Here is a 23,720-nt window from a genome sequence, read left to right on the forward strand (position 1 = left end):
TTCATCCAAAATCTGATAATTTTTTTAATTTTCCTGGCACTGAAAGTAAGTGTCTGGGTTTGTCTCTGTCAATGTTAAAGATCCTGGGAAAGAAAGAAATGAGGTCACAGCATTCCATGTTTACAGGTCATTGCACTGTGGCTCACTCATAACACAATTTCTATGATTAAGAATAGCTGAGAAAGATGTAAATAGCATTGTCCATTTATGATGGGTTTTGAACTTTCAGAATTCGTTTTCTGATTTAATGTTTTAATTCTGTTGGCAGGAGGAAATAATAGTACTCTTAAAATTGGCTTATTTGACAACATGCATGATTTTAAATAAGGGAACAGCACATGATAGTTCATGGACTGAATTGTTTAAAGATTTAAAATCATTTGATAATTCTTTAATTTGATGCTTGCATTAGCTATGCCTTTCTCAAATACATTTTCCTCAATATTTCTCCCTCCCTTGTGGAAGGCACTGCCTCATACTGGGTTACAGCTCTAGAGGTACCAGCAGGCCTCAGGCCTCTGATTGGTCAAAAAAGTGGTCCTTCTTCCTGGGTGAGCCTAAACATAGATGTTCACAGAAAAGCCAGATTCTGCTCTCCTTTAACATTTTCTTTCTCGCTTGCATACACTTTCGCTCACTCGTACACAGATGCACTTTATAGCAGGGGTCGCTGCTGTAAACGTAGGATTCCTGTCCAGCCTCTTCTTCCCACACCCCTTAGCCCAAGAAACTGTAGCCAAATCTAATATTTCCATCTGCTACCCTAGGTAAGTCAGGTAACTCAACACAGACTAGGATCAAACTTGGGATCTTCATAGCTCAGAACTAGACCACACCGCGTGGTGCGTTACCCACTGATCTCTGGAAGTTTCCAGGAATTCTTCCCCTCATGCTACAGAAGACTGACAAGGGGCTCTCCAATTAAAACCTGACTTCAAATTGTTAATGAAGTAGATGACTAATTCAAATTGTTATTTAAGATTATCCTGAGTAATACTACCATTTTGTTTGAAGTTCAAAATTTGTATAGCTACATCACTACCTGGCCCTATAATTGTGGGCAATATAAAATACCATCATTAAAAGTGAAAAGTCAATTGTAGAGATAACTCTACCCAGAATTTACTTTTTTACTGTTAATGACACAATGTTGTATCATCCACAAAGGTTGATATAGGATCAGATAATGATGTCCCTAAACTAGTGTGAAAACACAATTTTCCTTTTTTTTTTCTCCTATCATTTTACCTTGAAATTACGTTGGAAATGTTTGCTCTTTGCAAAGGAATTCTGGTTTCATAAATCAGTGCTTTTGGTGTGAGCATTGATGTGTGTATTTGTGACTAGAGGGTGGACTTACAAAACATTCTGCTTTCAGTTATATACAGAGCTAGCTGAAACTGTTGGCAACATAGTTAATCTATATGCAGTGGACGGCCTTGCATAGTTCAAAGTCTATAGACTGCAACTTCAAAGCCTGAGACTCTGTTGTTATGCATTGCAGCAGCAAAGCCCCTGGTGAAGCTGCCTGTTAGCAACACTGTGGCTACCTACCTTGTGAAAACATTAACCTTCTACAGAAAATCCGCTTTACATATTCTGATAAGCGTGGTGGGAATATGTTTAATTCTTCTTCCGCAGCAGGTGCTCATTCAGTGATTGAGGTTTTAACGCTTGATTTTTAGTGATGTACAAAACGGGACCATTCTTTCCTGAATAACTCTCAAAACAGGAATTCCTGACCTCACAGCAAATCTGTGAATAATTTCACGGTAAATGAGTGCCAGACCTATAATAATTCCACGACCGAGCTTCAATAAGCAAAACAAAGGCCTCTGCAAACTTTTTTTGAGCCGGTACTGTCTGTATAACTAGTAAAGCCAGAGGTTTTAATGTTGCAGTAAGCGCTTCTTTTGCCAGCGGTCGCAAACTCTGAATCTCACATTTTTGTGATTTACCTTAGGATGCTACTCAAATCATTAAATTATTAGCCTGAAGCACCTTTTAACCAGCTGATGCATAGAAGCTGGGATTTGTGACCCGGAACGCCAGAGGGAAATGATATGGAAGTCAAGGATCATTTCCCCCCCACCCTCTCCCGCACTTGCTTCACAAATTCAAAAAATGATTGGTCATACACTTTATCGCAGAATTTTGGTGAATATTAATTTGGTGGTAGAGTGCCATTGCTGTACCAGGGTATACATTACCAATGCAATATTGCACTAGCTGAAAAAAGCAATGTTTGTTTGTAGTACTGCAATATTAAATGGTCTGAGCCTCCAGTGTAGATCAATGCAAACTGCTGGCAAAGGGAATTTCTAGAATTGCATTTCATTATTAATGCTACAAATTATTTTGTACATGATGATGTTTACTTACATTATTTAAGACTACTGTTTTAATTTCCATATTTTTGGAAAGTTAAGAAATTTCCTTTATAGGTAGGAGATATCTTTAACTTTGAAAAAAATGAATGATGGAAGAGCAGTTGTTATCAAACACACTGCCACCCAACATTCCTTTAAGTGAATCATCAGTAGCCCAGTGGTTGCTGCAGTATTGGTGATTATTTGGGTATCCATGCCTTCCATCATCAATAATGACATTTATCAGCTACTATAAGACTCGTTTTACTGACCTGGGCCCTGAAATTACACTGTGGGATATAAGCAGAGAATTGCAATCTGAAACTCCCCTTTCTGCTATTTTGATGATGCCTTAATTCATTTAAATTGAATAGGTTAACGTCTCTACTTAAAGTGCAAAGAGAGGAATTTCAGATGAAGGGGTTAAGCATTCATCTGCTAGTAGTCCACCAAATAATTTCAGGGCTTTAGAATTTAACTCATCTTTTAGAGTCTTTCCACATCTCTCAAATTCTAGAAAATACCTCTGTATGATGTGCTTAATTCGTGAAAGCTCCAGCCAGTACAGTCACTATTTTCTGCAAGTTCTTAGACAGCTAATAGTTATTTCTGTTGCTACATCTAGGTATGCTTTAAATTGCAAAAACTACAGTTTCTATGGCAGGACAGTTCGTGTGTAAAGGCATGCAAAAGTGATTTGAAGAAATGATGGACTAGTAAGGCATACAGACATATGTCTGAGAAAATATTAAAGTGGATCTGTAGAGTCATTAGTATCTTAATGTGTAGATGAAAAGGGAAAAGTCAGAGGTTATATCACCCTGATATTACCTGATACAAGTCCGAAGTTATATCACTCCCATGAACCCTCAGTGGCTGGCTCAAGATTACCAGTGGGAATGGTCCAAGAGCAGGTCATCTGTCATGCCTCTGAGCTGAATATGTTGCAGGACAACATAAATAAATGTTATATTGCAGTAGGGAAGTTCTGTTGAGGAAATACTAGCAAAGTGTAAATGTTTTTATGAAACATCTAGGTTAAAAATAATGGCTAGATCAGTTTTTTCAAAACTGAAGTCCTCTTAACAATTATCAGAGAAATAAGCTGACATTGTTGATACTGATTAGGAATCAGATCACGTGCTCTTTGTGTATTTCATAAAATATATAAGGCTTAAACATTATTTGAAATATGGAATGTCCTAAAGCTTCAAAATGTCTACATAACCGTTTAAAAATGTAGCAATAGTGCTTGTGACGGTTTACAAAATGTCAGAGTTCCTAGCTAAAATTAAACCTATTACATCCTAGGTATAATGTTCTTGGGAGCCAAGTGCGAAACAGAGTTGTAATGCGATGCAAGCCACAGTGAACATCCCATAATGCAGGATATAAGTCTGAAATACATATAGTGAAAAAGTTAATATCAGTGATACTGATATATTGGCCCAGATTTTCCTGTCAAAATAACAGTGAGGCTAACGGCGCTCACTGCTATTTATGTGCAAATCGCACAGCAACTTCAGGAGAGGGAAGATGCGCAGTTAAATGTGAAAATCCGGAAGTTGCTGACCGATGTATCGCCCAACCGTTAGCTTCACGAAAACGGCATCTCGCTGTCTGACTCATTGAAATGCATTGAATGGTGAGAAGTTGCTGTTCTTGCGTGGTAGATACGAACCAAACTCGTCACAAACATAGAAACATGGAAACATAGAAGATAGGAGCAGGAGTAGGCCATTCGGCCTTTCGAGCCTGCTCCGCCATTCAATGAGATCATGGCTGATCATTCAAATTCAGTACCCTGTCCCTGCCTTCTCCCCATATCCCTTGATCCCTTTAGCCTCAAGAAATATATCCAACTCTTTCTTGAATATATTTAATGAACTGACCTCCACCGCCCTCTGTGGCAGAGAATTCCACAGGTTCACCACTCTCTGGGTGAAGAAATTCCTCCTCATTTCAGTCCTAAATGTCCTACCCCTTATCCTTAGACTATGACCCCTGGGTCTGGACTCCCCGACCATCGGGAACATCCTTCCAGCATCTAGTCTGTCCAGGCCTGACAGAATTTTATAGGTTTCGATGAGATCTCCTCTCAATGTTCTAAACTCCAGTGAGTATAAGCCCAATTGACACAATCTCTCCTCATACATCATTCCTGCCATCCCAGGTATCAGCCTGGTGAATCTTCGCTGCACTCCTTCCATGGCAAGAATGTCCTTCCTCAGATAAGGCAACCAAAACTGCACACAATACTCGAGGTGTGGTCTCACCAAGGCCCTGTACAACTGCAGCAAGACATCCTTGTTCCTGTACTCGAACCCTCTCGCAATGAAGGCCAACATACCATTTGCCTTCTTAACCGCCTGCTGCACCTGCATGCTTACCTTCAGCGACTGGTGCACAAGAACACCCAGGTCTCTCTGCATTTCCCCTTCTCCCAATCTATTGCCATTCAAATAATAATCTGCCTTCCTGTTTTTGCCACCAAAGTGGATAACCTCACATTTATCCACATTATAGTGCATTTGCCATGTTTCTGCCCAATCACCTAACCTGTCCAAATCGTACTGGAGTTTCATGACATCCTCCTCACAGCATACCCTCCCACCCAGCATTGTGTCATCTGCAAATTTGGAGATATTACATTCAATTCCCTTGTCCAGATCATTAATATATATTGTGAACAGCTGGGGTCCTAGGACTGATCCTTGCGGTACCCCACTAGTCACTGCCTGCCACTCGGAAAACGACCCGTTTATTCCAACTCTTTGCTTTCTGTCCACCAACCAGTTCTCTATCCAAGTCAATACCTTGCCCCCAATCCCATGTTCCTTAATTTTGCACGCTAATCTCTTATGCGGGACCTTATCGAAAGCCTTCTGAAAGTCCAAATACACCACATCCACTGGTTCTCCCTTATCTATTTTACCAGTTACATCCTCAAAAAATTCCAGTAGATTAGTCAAGCATGATTTACCTTTTGTAAATCCATGTTGACTTTGTCCGATCCTGTCACTGCTTTCCAAGTGCTCTGCTATTACATCTTTTATAATGGACTCTAGCATTTTCCCCACTACCGATGTCAGGCTTGCCGGTCTATAATTCCCCGCTTTTTCTCTGCCACCTTTTTTGAATAGTGGGGTAACATTAGCTACCCTCCAATCCATGGGTACTGTTCCAGAGTCTATCGAGTTCTGGAAGATGACCAGCAATGCATCTACTATTTCTAGGGTCACTTCCTTAAGTACCCTGGGATGTAGATTATCAGGCCCTGGGGATTTATCGGCCTTCAGTCCCATCAATTTTCCTAACACCATTTCCCTACAAATACTGATTTCTTTCAGTTCCACCCTTTCATCAGACCCTATGTTCCCTGGTATTTCTGGGAGGTTATTTGTGTCCTCCTTTGTGAAGACAGAACCAAAATATGTAATTAGTTGGTCTGCCATTTCTTTGTTCCCCATTATAAATTCCCCCGATTCTGACTGCAAGGGACCTACGCTTGACTTCACCAATCTTTTTCTCTTCACATATCTATAAAAGCTTTTACAGTCAGTTTTTATGTTCCCTGCAAGCTTACTCTCATATTCTATTTTCCCTTTCTTAATTACTCCCTTTGTCCTCCTTTGTTGAATCCTGCTCCCAATCCTCAGGATTATTGCTTTTTCTGGCCAATTTGTATGTCCTCTCCTTGGATCTTATGCTATCCCTAATTTCCCTTGTTAGCCACGGTTGAGTCACCTTTTTTGTTTTATTTTTATGCCAAACTGGGATGAACAACTTCTGTAGTTCATCCATTCGGTCTTTGAATGTTTGCCATTGCCTATCCACCGTCAACCCTTTGAGTGACATTCCCCCATCAATCCTACCCAACTCGCTCCTCAGACCATCGTAATTTCCTTTATTTAAATTGAGGACCCTTGTTTCTGAGTCAACTACTTCATTCTCCATCTTAATGAAGAATTCGATCATATTATGATCGCTCCAACCCAAGGGGCCTCGTACAACAAGATTGCTAATTAATCCTTTCTCGTTACATAATACCCAGTCTAAGATGGCCTGATCTCTGGTTGGTTCCTCGACATATTGGTCCAGGAAACCATCCCGTAAACACTCCAGGAATTCCTCCTCCACAGTATTGTTACCAATTTGGTTAGCCCAATCTATATGTAGATTAAAGTCACCCATGATGACTGCTGTGCCCTTGTTGCATGCTTCTTTAATTTCCCTTTTAATGCCATCCCCAACCTCCGCCTTACTGTTTGGAGGTCTATATACCACTCCCACTAACGTTTTTTTCCCCTTAGTATTTCTCAATTCTACCCATACAGATTCCACATCATCAGAGCTAATATCCTTCATTACAATTGTGTTAATCCCTTCTTTAACCAGTAATGCTACCCCACCTCCCTTTCCTTTTTGCCTATCTTTCCTGAATATCGAATACCCCTGGATGTTGAGTTCCCAGTCTTGGCAATCCTTGAGCCACGTTTCCGTAATCCCAACCAAATCATATTTGTTTACCTCTATTTGCGCAGCCAATTCATCCACCTTATTACAAATGCTCCTTGCATTAAGACACAAAGCCTTCAGGCTTGTTTTTTTAACGCTCTTAGATCTATTAGAATTATGATTTACTGTGGCCATGTTTGATTTAAACCATTGATTTCTCTGACTGCCACTTTTGTTTTTTTCCTTCCTTGGTTCGGGCTTGTCCATTTCAGTCTAAGTACCCTTTTTAACAGCGTGATAAATGTTAATTACTGCCAAACAACCTCGCTGGCACTGAAAATTAACCATTACAAGTGTGGAATCTCATTCATTCAGCTTTTAATTGTTATTGGATATTTTAAAAAAAAATCTCTCTTTCTCAATCCAGTCTTTCTTTCCCCCTCTATTTCTCTTTCTGTACCTGATTTGACATTGAAGTCACCATTCTAACTTACACTTTCTGGTTCAAGCTCTGCGTTGTTCATTTCACAATTCTTCAATCTGATTGGCTAAGGAGATGCACAGTTGCTTGACCTGTTCACTCAGATCCCAGATGCCCTGTAGAGGGCGCTGTGCCATTTCCAGCAACTTCCAGTGCAAGATCTCATGGAAATTAAACGAGCAAGGGCAAGTTTAACTAACAGTGGGCGCCGAGCATTGACTGGCTACAGCAAATTCTGGACCATTGTAATTATGTTCAAATAGTTTTTATATTTTTCACCTAGGCAGCTTCTTTTTTAAATCGCTGCAATTCTTCGGTTTCCACAGATTTTTGGAGCAGAAATGAGTTATTTTACACTTCAGAATGTTCACAGAATGCTGGCTTATATAAATACATACCTGATGTGGAAAGAATCTTGTGCAACGTAGTGTCAAAATTTTTTGTTTGCGTCACTTCCACATTGCTGGCAATTTTTACATTCTTACTCTGTGTGTCATGCACCATTCTCCAACCAACACCTTGGGTACAAAATGATAGCAAAATACTGCGGATGCTGGAAATCCGAAATAACAATAGGAAAACGCTGGAAAAACTCAGCAGGCCAGGGCAGCAACCGTGGAGAGAGAAACAGAGTTAACTTTTCAGGTCGATGACCTTTTGTCCGTCATCGACCTGAAACTTTAACTCTGTTTCTCTCTCCATGGATGCTGCCCTGGCCTGCTGAGTTTCTCCAGCGTTTTCTGTTATTTCTTGGGTACAAAACATGCTCTCAAGACTCTGCTGGTGCTACTTTTGAGCTGACCATTTAGAATTGCACCAACTAGTGACTATCCACCTTGTGGGGAAAGTAGGGAGGCAAGCAAGTGTTAAATTAGCTTCAACATCACTTACCTAGTGACGGTTGCTAGGAACCAAATCAACCGCCTGTGGCAGACCGAGCATCTAACACACATGCCGGCAGTTTGCAGGACTCCAGACCAGGTCGAAGATTGACCAGCTAGCTGGGCACATGGATCTGGACAGATAGACCTGTCACGGGACCTGGTATTCTTCCCCTTCAGGTCCAGATAACCGTGCAAGCTGTGTCCCAGTGAGTGGAGTGTTCCTCACTTAACCAGCAGTGGGAAGTTACAAATGCTCTGTCCTAGTAAGCTGCACAGTTTTAGTAAGCTAAACCCCAGTAGTGCCCCCGTATATCTTTGAATCATGGCTGTTGCCAACCCCTACCTTAGCTCGCTGAGTTTATGCAAGTTGGGTGTGTACGGGGTTAGAACGTGCACGTCATTATCTACCTATATAGATTTCTCAGCAATTTGATTTGAAAATTCTTAAGCATTTGGAATGGGTCCCCTGGTATATAAGACATCTGAGTGATGGGGAGAAAATAATGTGCTTATATAGCACCCTTCACACCCTCAGGATCTCCCAAAGTGCTTCACAGCCAAATAATTACTTTTGAAATGTAGTCACTGCTATTTTGTAAGCAAATTCAACAGCCGATTTGCAAACCAAGATCTTAAAAAGAGAAAATGAGATAAATGGTCAGTTAATCCATTTTAGCAGTTTTGGTTGAGGGATTAAGGTTGGCCAAGATACCAGGAGAATTCCTAACTCTTTGGAAAAAATGGCAAGGTATTTTTTATGTCCACCTAAACATGCAGATGGGCTCAATTTAATGTCTCACCTGAAAAACAGTACTCCCTCAGTACTGCACTGAAGTGTCAACCTACATAATGTGCTAACATTGGGTTTGAGCCCCCACAACTTTTTGACTCAGAAGCAAGAGTCCAACCACTGAGGCAAATCTGGCACTCAAGTCAAAAAGAAACTGCACAAATGTATGTGGCACAATATCATTGCTTCTTACTCCTTGGCACAATCCCATCCACATGGTGAATAATTTCTAAACTTTAACTTGCTTTAAAAAAAAATCATTTTTGAAGGGTTAATGTCACACTGGTTTTAAAAGTGTAAATCAATAAATAACCAGAATAAGTTAGAAAAAGTTACTTTTTCAGCTTGGGGGTTGACGTAATAAAACTCACTACGCACTTGGTTTGAGCATAAAGCAAGGCATTAATCAACTTGTTTCTGAACATGGAGGTCTAGTTGTACTTCACTAGTTCCTTGTCTTCCAAAATGTCCCTGGAAAGCTGGGGCCGATGCCCGAGTATTTATACTCCTTGGACGGTGCCACCAGCTGGCCGTCCAGCGTTATTTCATGAGTAGTTTCTTGATGAATGATGAGATTTATAACAGGGGTCATATTTGCAACTATAATGATGTTTGGGGGTGGCTATCTCTAACTAATTTTATTATATTTATCAGTAAAATTTCACCCATTAGCATGGTGATCAAATTATTTTAGTTAAAATATTCTATTTTCTCTTGGGCAGCATTTCCACAGCACAAATCGAGCATTTGTCCTCGGTTGCATCAAAATGCATTCCTTTATTGTAATTTATTATCCAATTGGCCTAGTGTGACAATGAATATTTAAAAACAGTATCAAACAGTGCCAGCTTGGCTCAGTAGGTGACACTCCTGCCTCTGAATTAGAACGTTGTGGACTCAAGACCCATTCTCGGATGAGCATGTAATCTAGGCCAACAGTGTAGTGAAGTATCAAAAGAATGGTGCACTGTTAGAGGTCCCAAAGTTCAGATGGAATGTTAAATAAATGTCCTGTCTGACTGGCCAATTTCTCAAGTGGACATTAAAAATCCAAAAGCACAATTTAAGAACGAGCAGGGAGTTCTTCTAGTGTTTTGGTCAATGTTCCTCTCTCAACCAACACCACCAAAAATAGATAAATTGGTCATTCATCTTATTACTGTTTGTGGGATCCTACTTTACACAATAGGGCTGCTGCATTCAGCTTCATAATAAGTCACTGCACTTATAATCCTTTCTTTGTGACTTGAGATGTTTTGAGAGACATAATAAAGAGCTATATAGTCATTTTTTCTTTTAAAAAATGTTTTATAAATAGCAATTTTGAAAAAGATTCCACCCACGATCAAAATATTTTGCAAAAAAATTACTTTTAGTATGCCTTCAATATATGAACTGAAGCTTAACATGTTGTTGAGGTATGGCATTTTTGAAGAGTAAACAGAATTAAGTAAAGTAAACTTTAAATTGACAAAATGATGTGTTTAAAAGATGTTTTATAATTTCATTGAGTCTGATTTAATGGGTCACCGAGAGGTTCACAGCACAGGAGATGAAGGAGAAAAAGGCCCCATTGACTGTAATACTGTTGATGCATATCTTTGCAACTTCAAGAATGCAGTCAAGTCACAAATTCTTCACATTATTTAACTTCAGCTGCAGTTAACCTTTTTAAAATGTCCAGGTTTTAAGATCTTCATCCTATTTTGTATGCCCCCATGTTTCACTAAACTACTGGAGCACTTGTTAGATACCATTTTTTATAAACAGTCTCTTTTAGCAAAAATTCAATTTTGAATGCAATTTTCAGAGAGCCTTTGACTTAGTAAAGTTAGGTGTATGGGAGCAGTTGTGTAAATGTTGTATGGCTGTGTTGCAATCTAGGGTGGCTCCGTAAGAATGGAAGGTATGTGGAACCAGTCCAGTAATGGCACTTTCTTTTCCAAAAAGATAGGGACTTTATTTAACCCATTAAATCAGACTCAACAAAATTATAAAACATCTTTTAAACACATCATTTTGCTCAACATCAGTTTTCGTATTTTTGGTAAGAAATCTTAATGCAGCTCAGTAAAATATGAACCATGCTTTTAAGTTGCCTCACCTATGACACCTCATTAAATACAAGTTCTTATTTCCTGTATGTTTTTGAAAGGCAGTGCAGTGTAAATGGAAATAGGATTGTGAAACCAGTTGGTGCTAAGGAAGTTATGTTTGTTAATCTCATTGGTTGAAAAAAGCAGATGTACACATCACTATAGGTATTTATGTTCTTAGTATGGTTGATATGGCCTCCAGTATATTGCAGGGAGAGGAGATACATATGTGATGACATCTGACTGCTAGGCACTTTTTCCACAAAAGCAATGGGTGCAGAGCCAAGATTAACCCATTCAAAACGATTTAAAGCGAGACTGACCAACATGGGTGCATAAGAACTGTGACTCGGAAGGTGAGCTGACGAGTGGCAAATCATATTAAATGTAGACAAATGCAAGATAATGAGCTGTACCACCTATTCTTATGCTGAATTTTATGTGAATATAAAATAATTTACGGTCAGAGACGAAGCGACGGCGCTCGCTGCTGACCTCGAAGCTGCCCACAAAGATCTAGCGATCTCAGTGGCGTGAATTTCAGCTCTTCCGACCTTTGTGTGAATCTGGCACCAAATCAAATTAATGCTAAGCGTTCAGCATGGTGTTGTCATCCAGCTGACTAAGCAACCAATCACATTAAAGAATTCTCACAGACAACAAAACGCACAAATTCTAATTTACTTCTTATAAATTTTACAAAAAGCGCAATAAAGATTGGGACATACACATATGATTAAGGCAGGAGCTAATTAAAAATATATATATATTAAAAACTTGTAATTCTTAATGATATTCATGGAAAAATTTTGACATTCCACAAATTTAAAATTAGTTTCTCATGGCCAGGACGATTGTTCAGCAGTCAATACACTGTTAAATATCCAGTCACACCTCTTTCAACAAGGCTTAACGTTTTTTTTTTTTAAACAGTGATTTCCCATTGTAATAGGGGAAGTTTTTGTTCTTATATGTGATTGCAACTGATTGCCGGCCGTGGGGAATTCCGCGGTGCAACCTGTGGCGGAGCAGGGAATGACTGACCACAACTTCAGGATCTCCGCGTTTATCTGCGCATGCGCTAAATCTTGAAGTTGTGGTAAATTTCAGAGGGGTAATGATGGCGAACGCTGACAGTTTTGCTGTCATTACCACTGCAAAATCCAGGCCAATGACACTAGGCTGCCGGATTCAACACAAAAGAGGGATTTGGAGTTGGTGGATAGTTCACTGAACGTGTGACTGCCGTAAGGCAAGCTAGCCAGATCTTGGGATGTATAGCCAGAGAGATGGATCATAAATCCCCAGAGATGATAGTCTGCATAAGGCACTGATATAACCACACCTGGAGTTCTGTGTACTGTTCTGATCACTGTACTACAGCAAGGAGTTCCAGGTATTGGGGGCAGTGCAGAAAAGGGCAACCATATGAATATTAAGTTTAAGGCATCTGAGCTATATGGGCAGGTGGAAAAGCCTGTGATTGTTTATTCTGGAGAGGAGAAGACTCAGAGGAGATATTCAAGTATTCAAGATTTCTATGGGAATAGATAAATTGAACCCAGATAACATGTTTGAGAATGCCATAAACTCTAGAACCAGAGAACATGGAATCAAGGTCAGAAGAAATAAGGTATATAGACAGTTTAGATTTGCCTACTTTGTACAGAGGTTGATGAAGGTCTGTAATGAACTCTCCAAGGAGAGGGTAGAGACAGTGTGAAAAATATATGAGAGAATTGAAAAGATATTTGAGTGAATGTGTGTTTGAGAGGTATTCGTTTTTGGAAATGGCCAGATGGATTGTATAGTCTTTACTAATCCTGTATTTTTCTATGCGATGCCCTCCATAGTTAATAGCTAAAAGTGAGAGCTAGTAATACATGAAAATAGCCACTCAGTGAGAAACCAAAGGGGTTGCCAGGCCCTGTAGCATAGCACTCCTTCAGGAGACCAAAGACGAACAGCTAAAAAGGAAAAACCTGAAAATAAGTGTCTAATTTTCATGTAAAGAAATGTTTTTGAAGATGATGCTTTTAAAACACCGACATTATTCAGATCACAATCAGCTTACATTTATGTTGCCACAATCACACCCTTCCGTGGGATGACTGGGTCTTTAATTGGAAATTAGGTCATCCCATACCTACGCAATATTACAACACAGGTATGTCTAAATAATTAGTTAATTGACTCGACTGTACCTTACACTTGAGCATATTGCTACCTGCATGAAAGCCAGTTATATTTTGTGAAAAGGATATTGCTGCTGAGGAATGGAACACTTAGCATTAGCATCTGCCCCAACAATGTATCTTAGCCCAAAAACTTATGTTTATATGATGCCTTTAGTGTAGCAAAATGTCCCACGGTGCTTTACAGTGAGGTAAGACCCGAGCAAGAATAGAAGAATTGGGGGAGCTGACAGAGGTACATTTTAAGGAGGCTTTTGAAGGTGAGCAGAGATGTAGTAAGATATGATTAGTCCAGGTTCCTGCGGGTTAATGTGACAGAGAGATTGAATGAGAGATTTCCAGAGTGTGCTGCGCTGGCCAAAGGCTCTGCCAACAATGGTGGAGAGGAGAGAAGAGGGAACGCAAAGTAAGCAGAGTGGATGGTGCAAGTAAGGATATAAGGCTGGAAGAAGCTGCAGAAATAGAGGGAAGTTTTTTTATATTCATTCTCGGGATATGGACGCTGCTAGCAAGGTTTGCATTTATTGCCCATCTCTACTTGCCCTGGTTTGTTACAACTGAGTGGCTTGCTAGATCACTTCAGAGGGCAGTTAAGAGTCGGCCATGTTGATGTGGGACTGCAGTCAAATATAGGCCAGACCAGGTAAGGACAGCAGATTCCCCTCCCTAAAGGACGTTAGTGAACCAGTTGGGTTTTTATGACAGTCAAACAGCTTCATGGTCACGTTTAGTGATACCAGCTTTTTAGTTCCAGATTTTTAAAACTGTATTCAAATTCTCAAATTGCCATAATAGGATTTGAACTCGTGTTCTCTGGATTATTAGTGCAGGTCTTTGAATTATTAGTCCAGTATCATAACCACTACACTATCATACCCTTGGGTGAGACCACAGAGGGATTTTATAAATGAGGAACAGGATTTTGAAGTTGGTACACTGAAAAGTGGAGCCAATGAAAATGACAGGGATGTCGGTGAGGGATGTTTTATGGCTTTATCTACTCGCATTTTCACTATCACTATCACCTGTTTTACACTGTTGCACAAAGTCAAAATTGCCCTGTTGTTTCCTCACCGCAGAGGGGACCAAATGTAATATATCCAAGTTTGCTGCTGATACAAAGCTGGGTGGGAATGTAAGTTGTGAGGAGGATGCAAAGAGGCTTCAAGGGGATATAGACAAGCTAAATGAGTGGGCAAGAACATGGTAAATGGAATATAATGTGGAGAAATGTGAAGTTACCCACTTTGGTAGAAAAAATAGAAAAGCAGTGTATTTTTTAAATGATGAGAGATTGGGAAATGTTGGTGTTCAGAGGGACCTGGGTGTCCTTGTACACGAATCACTGAAAGTTAACATGCAGGTACAGCAAGCAATTAAGTAAGCAGTATGTTGACCTTTATTACAAGAGGATTTGAGTATAAGAGTAAAGATGTCTTACTGCAATTATATAGGGCCCTGGTGAGACTATACCTGCAGTATTGTGTATAGTTTTGGTCTCCTTACCTAAGGAAAGATATACTTGCCATAGAGGGAGTGCAACTGCTTATGAGGAGAGATTTCATAGAAACATAGAAATTTATGGCACAGAAGGAGACCATTCAGCCCATCGTGTCTGTGTCGGTCGCAAAAGAGCTATCCAGCCCAATCCCACTTTCCAGCTTTTGGTCCGTAGCCCTCTATGTTACAGCACTTCAAGTGCATATCACAGAATCACAGAAACCCCACAGTGCAGATAGAGGCCATTTCGGCCCATCGAGCCTGCACCGACACATATCCCACCCTATCCCTGTAACCCCACGTATTTAATCCCCCTAACACTAAGGGTCAATTTATCATAGCCAATCAACCTAACCCGCACATCTTTGGACTGTGGGAGGAAACCGGAGCACCCGGAGAAAACCCACGCAAACACGGGGAGAATGTGCAAACTCCACACACAGTCACCCGAGGCCGGATTCGAACCCGGGTCTCTGGCGCTGTGAGGCAACAGTGCTAACCACTATGCCACCGTGCTGCCCAAGTATCAAAGTACATTTAAATGTGATGAGGGTTTCTGCCTCTACTACCCTTTCAGGCAGAGAGTTCCAGACTCCCACCACCCTCTGGGTGAAAGAAGTTCTCCTTACCTCCCCTCGAATCCTTCTACCAATTACTTTAAATCTATCCCCATTGGTTATTGGCCTCTATGCTAAGGGAAATAGGTCCTTCCTATCTACTCTATCTAGGCCCCTCATAATTTTACATGTCTCAATTAAGTCTCCCCTCAGCCTCCTCTGTTCCAAAGAAAACAACCGCAGCCTATCCAATCTTTCCTCATAGCTAAAATTCTCCAATCCTGATAACATCCTTGTAAATCTCCTCTGTACCCTTCCTAGTGCAATTACATCTTTCCTGTAATGTGGTGACCATAACTGTACGCAGTATTCTAGCTGCTGCCTAACTAGTGTTTTATACAGTTCAAGCATAAGCTCTCTGCTCTTATATTCTATGCCTCGGCTAATAAAGGAAAGTATCCCATATGCCTTCTTAAACACCTTATCTACCTGTCCTGCTGCCTTCAGGGATCTGTGGACATGCACTCCAAAGTCCCTGGCCTAGAAATTCAGTTGTTAGCGCCAGCCGCTAGTGCCTTAGGAGGAGGAGAAGTGGGGCGCTAAGCGGCTAGCGCCCGGGCGCGGCACAATCTGCGCCTCTCGCGAACTTCAGTTAAGATTTAGCACCAGCACAAAACCGCTGCGCCCGCTCAGCTGCGCGCGCAGATCCTGACGTTATTTCATGGTGCAACGCCCTTGGTGCGCCCCGAACCGGAAATTCAGTGGCGCCGGCCTAATATGCGCCTGGCGCCCCTAGCGACTGGTAAAGGGGAACGGTTCCCAGTTGCTGCAGGGCACGGGGGGCGCAAATTAAAGGGGACTCCTCCTGCAGTATAAATGGCAGCCATTTTGCTCCAATCCTTCTTTGTGAGAAGGATATTTGGAGAGAGACAAAGGGAGAGAGCTTTCTGGTTTGACTCAACGCTCGCACAGGTACTTGTGGCTTCAGGCCAGAGCTTTGCACTTGCATTTAACTTTCAGTGCCATAGCCTTGATTCGAAACATATAATGGGGGCTGCAATGGGTGGAAACGTTGGCTTGCTGCATTGCATTCAAAGGGCTCAGACGCCGTGAGAGAGTGCCAGTCATGGCCAGACGGAGAAGGGCCAAAAGGCGTCGGCACAGGAGGCCTTACCCACCCAGGGTATACCGCCAGCAGTTCTCATATCTGAACATGTCTGAGGAGCAGTGTGTTCGGAGGCTGGGATTCAGAAGGGAGGTGGTCAGTGAGATCTGCCACCTGCTTCGCAGAGATCTGCAGCCACAGCTGAGGAGCAGGACGTCTCTGTCGGTGGCAGTGAAGGTGACGGTGGCTCTCAACTTCTATGCCACCGGCTCCTTCCAATCCGCTACTGGGGACATTGCCAACATCTCCCAGTTCGCAGTACATTGCTGCATCCGCCAGGTCACCAATGCCCTTTTCAGAAGGAGACGTCAGTTCATCTCCTTCCCCATGACCCTGGACAAGCAGCAAGAGCGCGCAATGGGATTTGCAGCATTAGCGGGCTTCCCCATGGTGCAGGGCGCCATTGACTGCACGCATGTGGCTTTGCGGGCACCTCTAGAGAATGCCGAGGATTACCGCAACCGGAAGAGCTACCATTCGCTCAACGTGCAGTTGGTGTGTGACCACAGGCAGCTCATACTCGCTGTCAATGCCCGCTTTCCAGGCAGCAGCCACGATGCCTTCATCCTGCGCCAGACTTCTGTGTCAGACATTTTCGAAGCCCAGCCTCACCCACGAGGATGGCTTCTTGGGGACAAAGGCTATCCTTTGTGCACCTGGCTGATGACCCCGCTCCGTGCGCCCAGCACCCCTGCTGAAGAGCGATACAATGACAGCCATCAAGCAACCAGGAACATCATTGAGCACACAATCGGCGTGCTGAAGCAACGGTTCCGCTGTCTGGACCGTTCCGGGGGAGCCCTACAGTACTCGCCGGAGCGAGTCTCCCATTTCGTTGTAGTGTGCTGCATGCTGCACAACCTGGCTATCCACAGGAATCAGCTACTGCCAGCAGACATTGGAGGACCACCAGAGGAGGAAGAGGAGGAGGAACACCAGCACGGGAGGGAGCCACAAAGTGCAAGGGCCGTCCATCGGCGGCTTATTGCAACTCGGTTCTAGGCCCCCTCTCAGGGAATGGCTTGTGCCAATGTAAGATGATGAATGTAGCCGCTCCACCAGCCCTGAGCCGGTCAAGGCAACAAATACTTAAATAAACAAACATGGACAGTGCGATTCCAGAAATTTTTTTACTGTGCAAACTCTGTGCCCTTCCCGCATGACAAACTAATTCAGAGAAACCCCCCCCAAAAACAGTCAGAGACATAACTGGCTCTCACAACCTTCAGAAAATGCAACAAGCAGTTAACCCAAAATGACCATGATCCTCGGCCTTTATAAAGAGCAATCACAACAGCCTCGGCCTTCATATATAAAAGAACACAACAGTCTCGGCCTTCATATATAAAAAAATCATTTGGCCACACCTTCTACTTTTTCCCCTGCGAGGGTGAGCCGTCTCGCTTGCGTGACTGGCCCCTTCCCGCCCTGCAGCTCCTCCTCAATGGGGCCCCAGTGGCTGCAGCAAGGCTGGGGGAAGGCTGCTGAGGGTCAGATGGTGAGACGGCAGATGTCCTTGGGGTCGGCCTGGACCAGCTCTGGGCCTGGAGGGGCCGGCTGCTGACTGCTCCAAATCTGCTTGGGCGGCAGCAGTCTGTCCTACGGGTGGTGGCAGCTGCAGTGGAGGAGTGACAGTGTTGGCTGCAGGAATGCTGCCAACCTGACAGAGCACGGGCACTCCCTGGTCGGCTGATACTTGGCACTCGCACGGGCCAGCACTGCAGCATGCGCAGCAATCTGCTGAAGCACAGACTGCTGGGCTGCTGCGGCGTGTCGAGTGCCCCGGCGATACCTGGCCGATCCAGCGAGGGTGGCAGCAGTTAGTGCCCGTGTGGCCCTGGTCTGTGTCTGCATGAGACCAGCCAGTGAATGCACGGCACGACTGAGCACTTGGCTGGAAGGAGCCTGTGCTGCCGCGAAGTCCTGAAGACTCCTGGCCTGTGCTGCCCCGAATTCTTGTACACTCCATGTCAGTGACTCTATGGAGTCAGGTATCCTTGCCACTGCAGCCATGAGCTCAGTGTGCCTGTGCTCAGCCTGGGCGCCCATTTCCGCAAGGAGCCGCACCTCCTCTGTGCTCACCGTAGCAGGACTGGAGGCCGCACTCACCCTCTGGGGAGAAGGCCGCCGAGCTTCCCCACCCCTCCCGCGTTGCTGCAGCCCGCTGGGCCCCGGAGCTTCACTCTCCTCCGACCCTTCCCCCCTGCTCCCCTCCAGGGAAGACGGGTCCCCATCATGGCCATGGGCTGCCTCGGCTGAGGGTATCTCTGATGGGCCGGCTTCCTCTTCCTCCTCCTCGCCTTCCGATTCACTCAGTGCCAGCTTGAGGTCCCGCCTCCTCACCTGGCGATTCACCATCTGAAAGCAGGGAGGCACAAGAGTTGCTTTAGAGTGAGGACAGGGCGGCAGCGAGGGAGGCATGAGTGCTGCTGTGCACTGCATTGGTCCGACAGTGGCAGAGGATGCTGGTGTGAGGCGCAAGTGGAAAGAGAGAGGTCGAAAAGGTGATGCCCTTACCATTGGGGTCCACAACAGGGTCGGCATCTCCAGTGGCGACGGGGCCAATCATCTGGCCTGACATAATGCGCTCCACACGCTGCTCCAGGTCGCTGAGCTGTTTCAGGTCAGGACGGCCTCCCCCGGTCTGTCGCTGCTGCCTTCGGTTGTGCGCCAGCTTGCCCTGCAAGAGAAAGGATGGCCTCTAAGTACAGTGTGAAGCCCTGATCTAGCCTGCACTGCCTCCCCTGGTGGCATAGCCCTGACAGTGTGAAGCCCTGATCTAGCCTGCACTGCCTCCCATGGTGGAATAGCCCTGACAGTGTGTAAAGTCCTGAATGTGCAAGTGATTTTCATGACAGTCCCACAGGTGTTGGATGAGGGCTGGGCATTAGGGCTTTCAGGTCCCTTTGCCCATAAAGTGAGGTGCACATGCAGGGATGAGGAGGACACTGGAAAGGGTACTCACCCTGACAACCTGAGTGAGGTCGTTGAACTTTTTTCGGCATTGGACAGGAGTCCTGGCAACCACGCTGCTGGAGGTCACCCTGTTTGACACCTCCCTCCAGGCTTTCCGATAGTCGCTGGGCAGCGGCCTCCTGCCACCTTCAGGGAACAGAACATGGTGCCTGCGCTCCACTGTGCCAACCAGCACCCTCGGGTCACCCTCGCTGAAGCACTGTGCTCTCTCCCTGGCCTTCTCCATTGTCCTGGGCGTTGAGCAGTTCAAGCAGCAGTGGTCAAGCCTTGCTTCAGGGCTGCAGTGTGCAAGGCGTGGCAGCCAAACAAATCCACCCTCTCCCTTTAAGAGCTGACCGGCGCCAGAGTGTCTGCCTTCAATCAGCAACTTGCCGCACCTGCACTGCGCCCGCCCTCGGTGGTAGCGCCCCGGTCCGCCGGCTTACTGCCTAATGATAGTCGTGCATCGCCTGCTTTAGCGCAGCAGCAACCTCTTGGGGCGATGCAACTGAATATCGGCGAAGGTGGTGCTAAGTTGCGCCGGGCGCAAAATTTAGCGAACGCCCGGCTGCAGCGCCCCAAACGTGGCTATACTGAATTTCTAGGCCCCTGTGTTCCTCTACACCTCTCAGTATCTGACCATTTATTGTGTATTCCCTTGCCTTGTTAGCCCTCCCACTTCTCCGGATTGAATGCCATTTGCCACCTATCTGCCCACTTGACCAGCCCATTGATATCTTCCTGCAATCTACAGCTTTCTTCCTCACTATCAACCACACGGCCAATTTTTGTATCATCTGGAAACTACTTAATCATGCCCACTACATTGAAGTCTAAATCATTGATATATACCACAAAAAGCAAGGGGCCTAGTATTAAGCCCTGCGGAACCCCTCTGGAAACAGCCTTCCAGTCATAAAAATACCCATCGACCATTACCCTTTGCTTCCTGCCACTGAGCCAATTTTGGATCCAACTTGCCACTTTCCCTTGGATCCAATGGGCTTTTACTATTCTGACCAGTCTGCCATTGTCAAAAGCCTGGCTAAAATCCATGTAGACTACATCCAACGCGCTACCCCCATCGACCCTCCTTGTTACCTCCTCAAAAATTCAATCAAGTTAGTCAGACACGACCTTCCCTTAGCAAATCCATGCTGATTGCCTTTCTAAATGACAATTAATACTGTGCCTCAGAATTTTTTCCAATTATTTGCCCACCACCGAGGTTAGGCTGATTGGCCTGTAATTACTCGTTCTATCCCTTTCTCCCTTTTTAAACAATGGTACAACGTTAGCAGTCCTCTGGCACCATGCCTGAAGCCAGAGAGGATTGGAAAATGATGGTCAAAGCCTCTGTTATTTTTCATCCAGGCCTGGTGATTTATCTACTTTGAGATGCTAAACACCTTAATATAGCCTCTCTCACTATGTTTATCTCATCTAATATTTCACACTCCTTCTCCTTAACTACAATGTCTGCATTTTCCCTCTCTTTTATAGACAAAAAGTATTCATTAAGGACCATACCCACGTCTTCCGCCTCCATACACAGGTTACTTTTTTAGTCTCTAATGGTCCCTACTCTTTCCTTAGTTATCCTCTTGCCCTTTATGTATTTATTAAACATCTTTGAGTTTTCCTTGATTTTACTTGCCAATATTTTTCATGCCCTCGCTTTGCTTTCCTAATTTCCTTTTTAATTTCACCCCTGCACTTTCAAAACTCCTTTAGGCTTTCTGCAGTACTTAGCTCTTGGTATCTGACATAAGCTTCCCTTTTTGCCTTATCCTACCCTGTATGCCCCTTGACATCCAGGGGGTTCTAGATTTCTATTGTCTTTGTGTAGAAAAGAATACACAAACAACCTGAGTTTGACAGCGAAGGGCAGGGAGGGTCAGTCGGCCTTTTGTTCATGTCTTTTTCTGTAAACAGTCACTCACCAGGTCCAGAAGAGTTTGTCAGACACCTCAGGCTTGTGATGTGTTAAAATATATAAGGTTACCACTGCAAGAGGAGGTGCCATCATTACCCCTAATGGCACAATCATCACAAATAAGCTTTGTTTTTAAAGCTAGCTAGTGTGTCAGAATTAACATCTCCTGGTTAAAGCAGAAGCAGGGTTTTACTGCCAATCAATGTGGTATCCTACCATTGTGTTTTTGTTCTGTAGTCAGCAGCTGCTTGAACCAGTGGATAAATATGGCACACTTTCCCTAGTTCTTTAGTTCACTTTATGCAGTGCCATCATGAGGTTAGCTCTCAGCAACAAGTCTAATGGTTTACGCTTGCATAAAAAACATCTCAAAAGAACTTTATTTTGTTTTGAGGAAGAGTTTTAAGGTAATGGTGAAGGACAGTACTTTTTGTCTGCTAATTTATTCTTGTTTCTATTTAACCCTTACTCTTTAAAAAAATGAATTAGTCATTTTAGCCTAAGCTATGTGGTCTGGCAGCGTGCTGTTCTCCCATCTGTTTGGAAAACTGGAGCACATGCTGGGTAAGTCATATTAGCAGCAGCGGAGGCGGCGGCGGCGGCGGTGCGGACCTGCGAGGGACGAGGCTGAGCGGCGGTTTAAAAAGGGCGCCAGAGTTCAGGTGAGGCCCCACAGCAGCAGCGGTGGCGGCGGCGCGGACCTGCGAGGGACGAGGCTGAACGGCGGTTTAAAAAGGGCGCCAGAGTTCAAGTGAGGCCCCACAGCAGCAGCAGCGGAGGCGGCGGCGGTGCGGACCTGCGAGGGACGAGGCTGAGCGGCGGTTTAAAAAGGGCGCCAGAGTTCAAGTGAGGCCCCACAGCAGCAGCAGCGGAGGCGGCAGCGGCGGTGCGGACCTGCGAGGGACGAGGCTGAGCGGCGGTTTAAAAAGGGTGCCAGAGTTCAGGTGAGGCCCCAAGGTGGCGGCGGTGTGGACCTGCGAGGGACGAGGCTGAGCGGCGGTTTAAAAAGGGCGCCAGAGTTTAGGTGAGGTGTACCAGTCTCCGAGCTCAGAGGGAGGGAGAGAAGTAAAAAGTAATTGAAGTGTGACGTCGCCAGAAAGCAGTTAAGTGATTGGTTGGTGAGTATTTCTCTCTTTTTAAACTTTAGCCCTGTGGGTTCTGGTTACTAAGGTCTCTCTGGTGTAATGGGGACTGTTGGTAAACCAGTTAACTATAGTGTAATTAGTGGGATTGATTGATTTAATTTAATTTCAATTAATTAAAGGGTAAGTCATGTCAGGACAGCCCGGCCACGTGGTATGCTCCTCCTGCGATATGTGGGAACTCAGGGACACTTCCTGTGTCCCTGACAACTACATGTGCAGGAAGTGCATCCAGCTGCAGCTACTGACAGACCGCATTGCAGCGCTGGAGCTGCGATTGGATGCATACTGGAGCGTTCGCGATGCTCGGGACGTCATGAATAGCACGTTTACGGAGTTGGACACAGCGCAGGTAGAGGTTGAACAGGCAGAAAGGGAAGGGGTGACCAACAGGCAGAGTACTTAGTGCAGGGGTCCCCTGTGGACATCCCCCTCTCAAACAGATACACCACTTTGAGTACTGTTGAGGGGGATGGCTTATCAGAGGAAAGCAGCAGCAGCCAACTTCCTGGCACCAGGGGTGGCTCTGCTGCACAGGATGGGAGGAAAAAGAGGGGTAGAGCTATAGTAATAGGGGATTCTATTGTAAGGGGAATAGATAGGCGTTTCTGCGGCTGCAGACGAGACTCCAGGATGGTGTGTTGCCTCCCTGGTGCAAGGGTCAAGGATGTCTCGTAGCGGCTGCAGGGCATTCTGGAGGGGGAGGGTGAACAGCCAGTTGTCGTGCTGCATATAGGTACCAACGATATAGATAAAAAAACGGGATGAGGTCCTAAAAGCTGAATATAGGGAGTTAGGAGGTAAATTAAAAAACAGGACCTCAAAGGTAGTAATCTCAGGATTGCTACCAGTGCCACGTGCTAGTCAGAGTAGAAATAGAAGGATAATTCAGCTGAATACGTGGCTAGAGGAATGGTGCAATGGGGAGGGATTCAAGTTCCCGGGACATTGGAACTGGTTCTGGGGGAGGTGGGAACAGTTCAAACTGGATGGTTTGCATCTGGGCAGGGCTGGAACCGATGTCCTAGGGGGGAGTGTTTGCTAGTGCTCTGGGGGAGGGTTTAAACTAAAATGGCAGGGGGTTGGGAACCTGAGCAGGGAGACCGAGGAAAGGGAAACAAGGATAAAAGCAAAAGATAGAAAGGAGAAAAACAAAAGTGGCAGTCAGAGAAATCAACAGTTTAAATCAAAC

At 44.5% G+C, this 23,720-nt stretch overlaps 1 protein-coding gene across 7 annotated transcripts in view; it reads left to right on the forward strand.

Annotated features, from left to right (window-relative positions):
• Window positions 1–23,720, forward strand: part of cdk14 (cyclin dependent kinase 14) — an 845,377-nt gene that overhangs the window by 732,814 nt on the left and 88,843 nt on the right. The gene's annotated exons all lie outside the window — the stretch shown is intronic.

The sequence above is a fragment of the Somniosus microcephalus genome, chromosome 5, assembly GCF_052327205.1.
Source record: "Somniosus microcephalus isolate GS21.2 chromosome 5, FLI_Smic_1.0, whole genome shotgun sequence".
NCBI classification, from domain to species: Eukaryota; Metazoa; Chordata; class Chondrichthyes; order Squaliformes; family Somniosidae; genus Somniosus; species Somniosus microcephalus.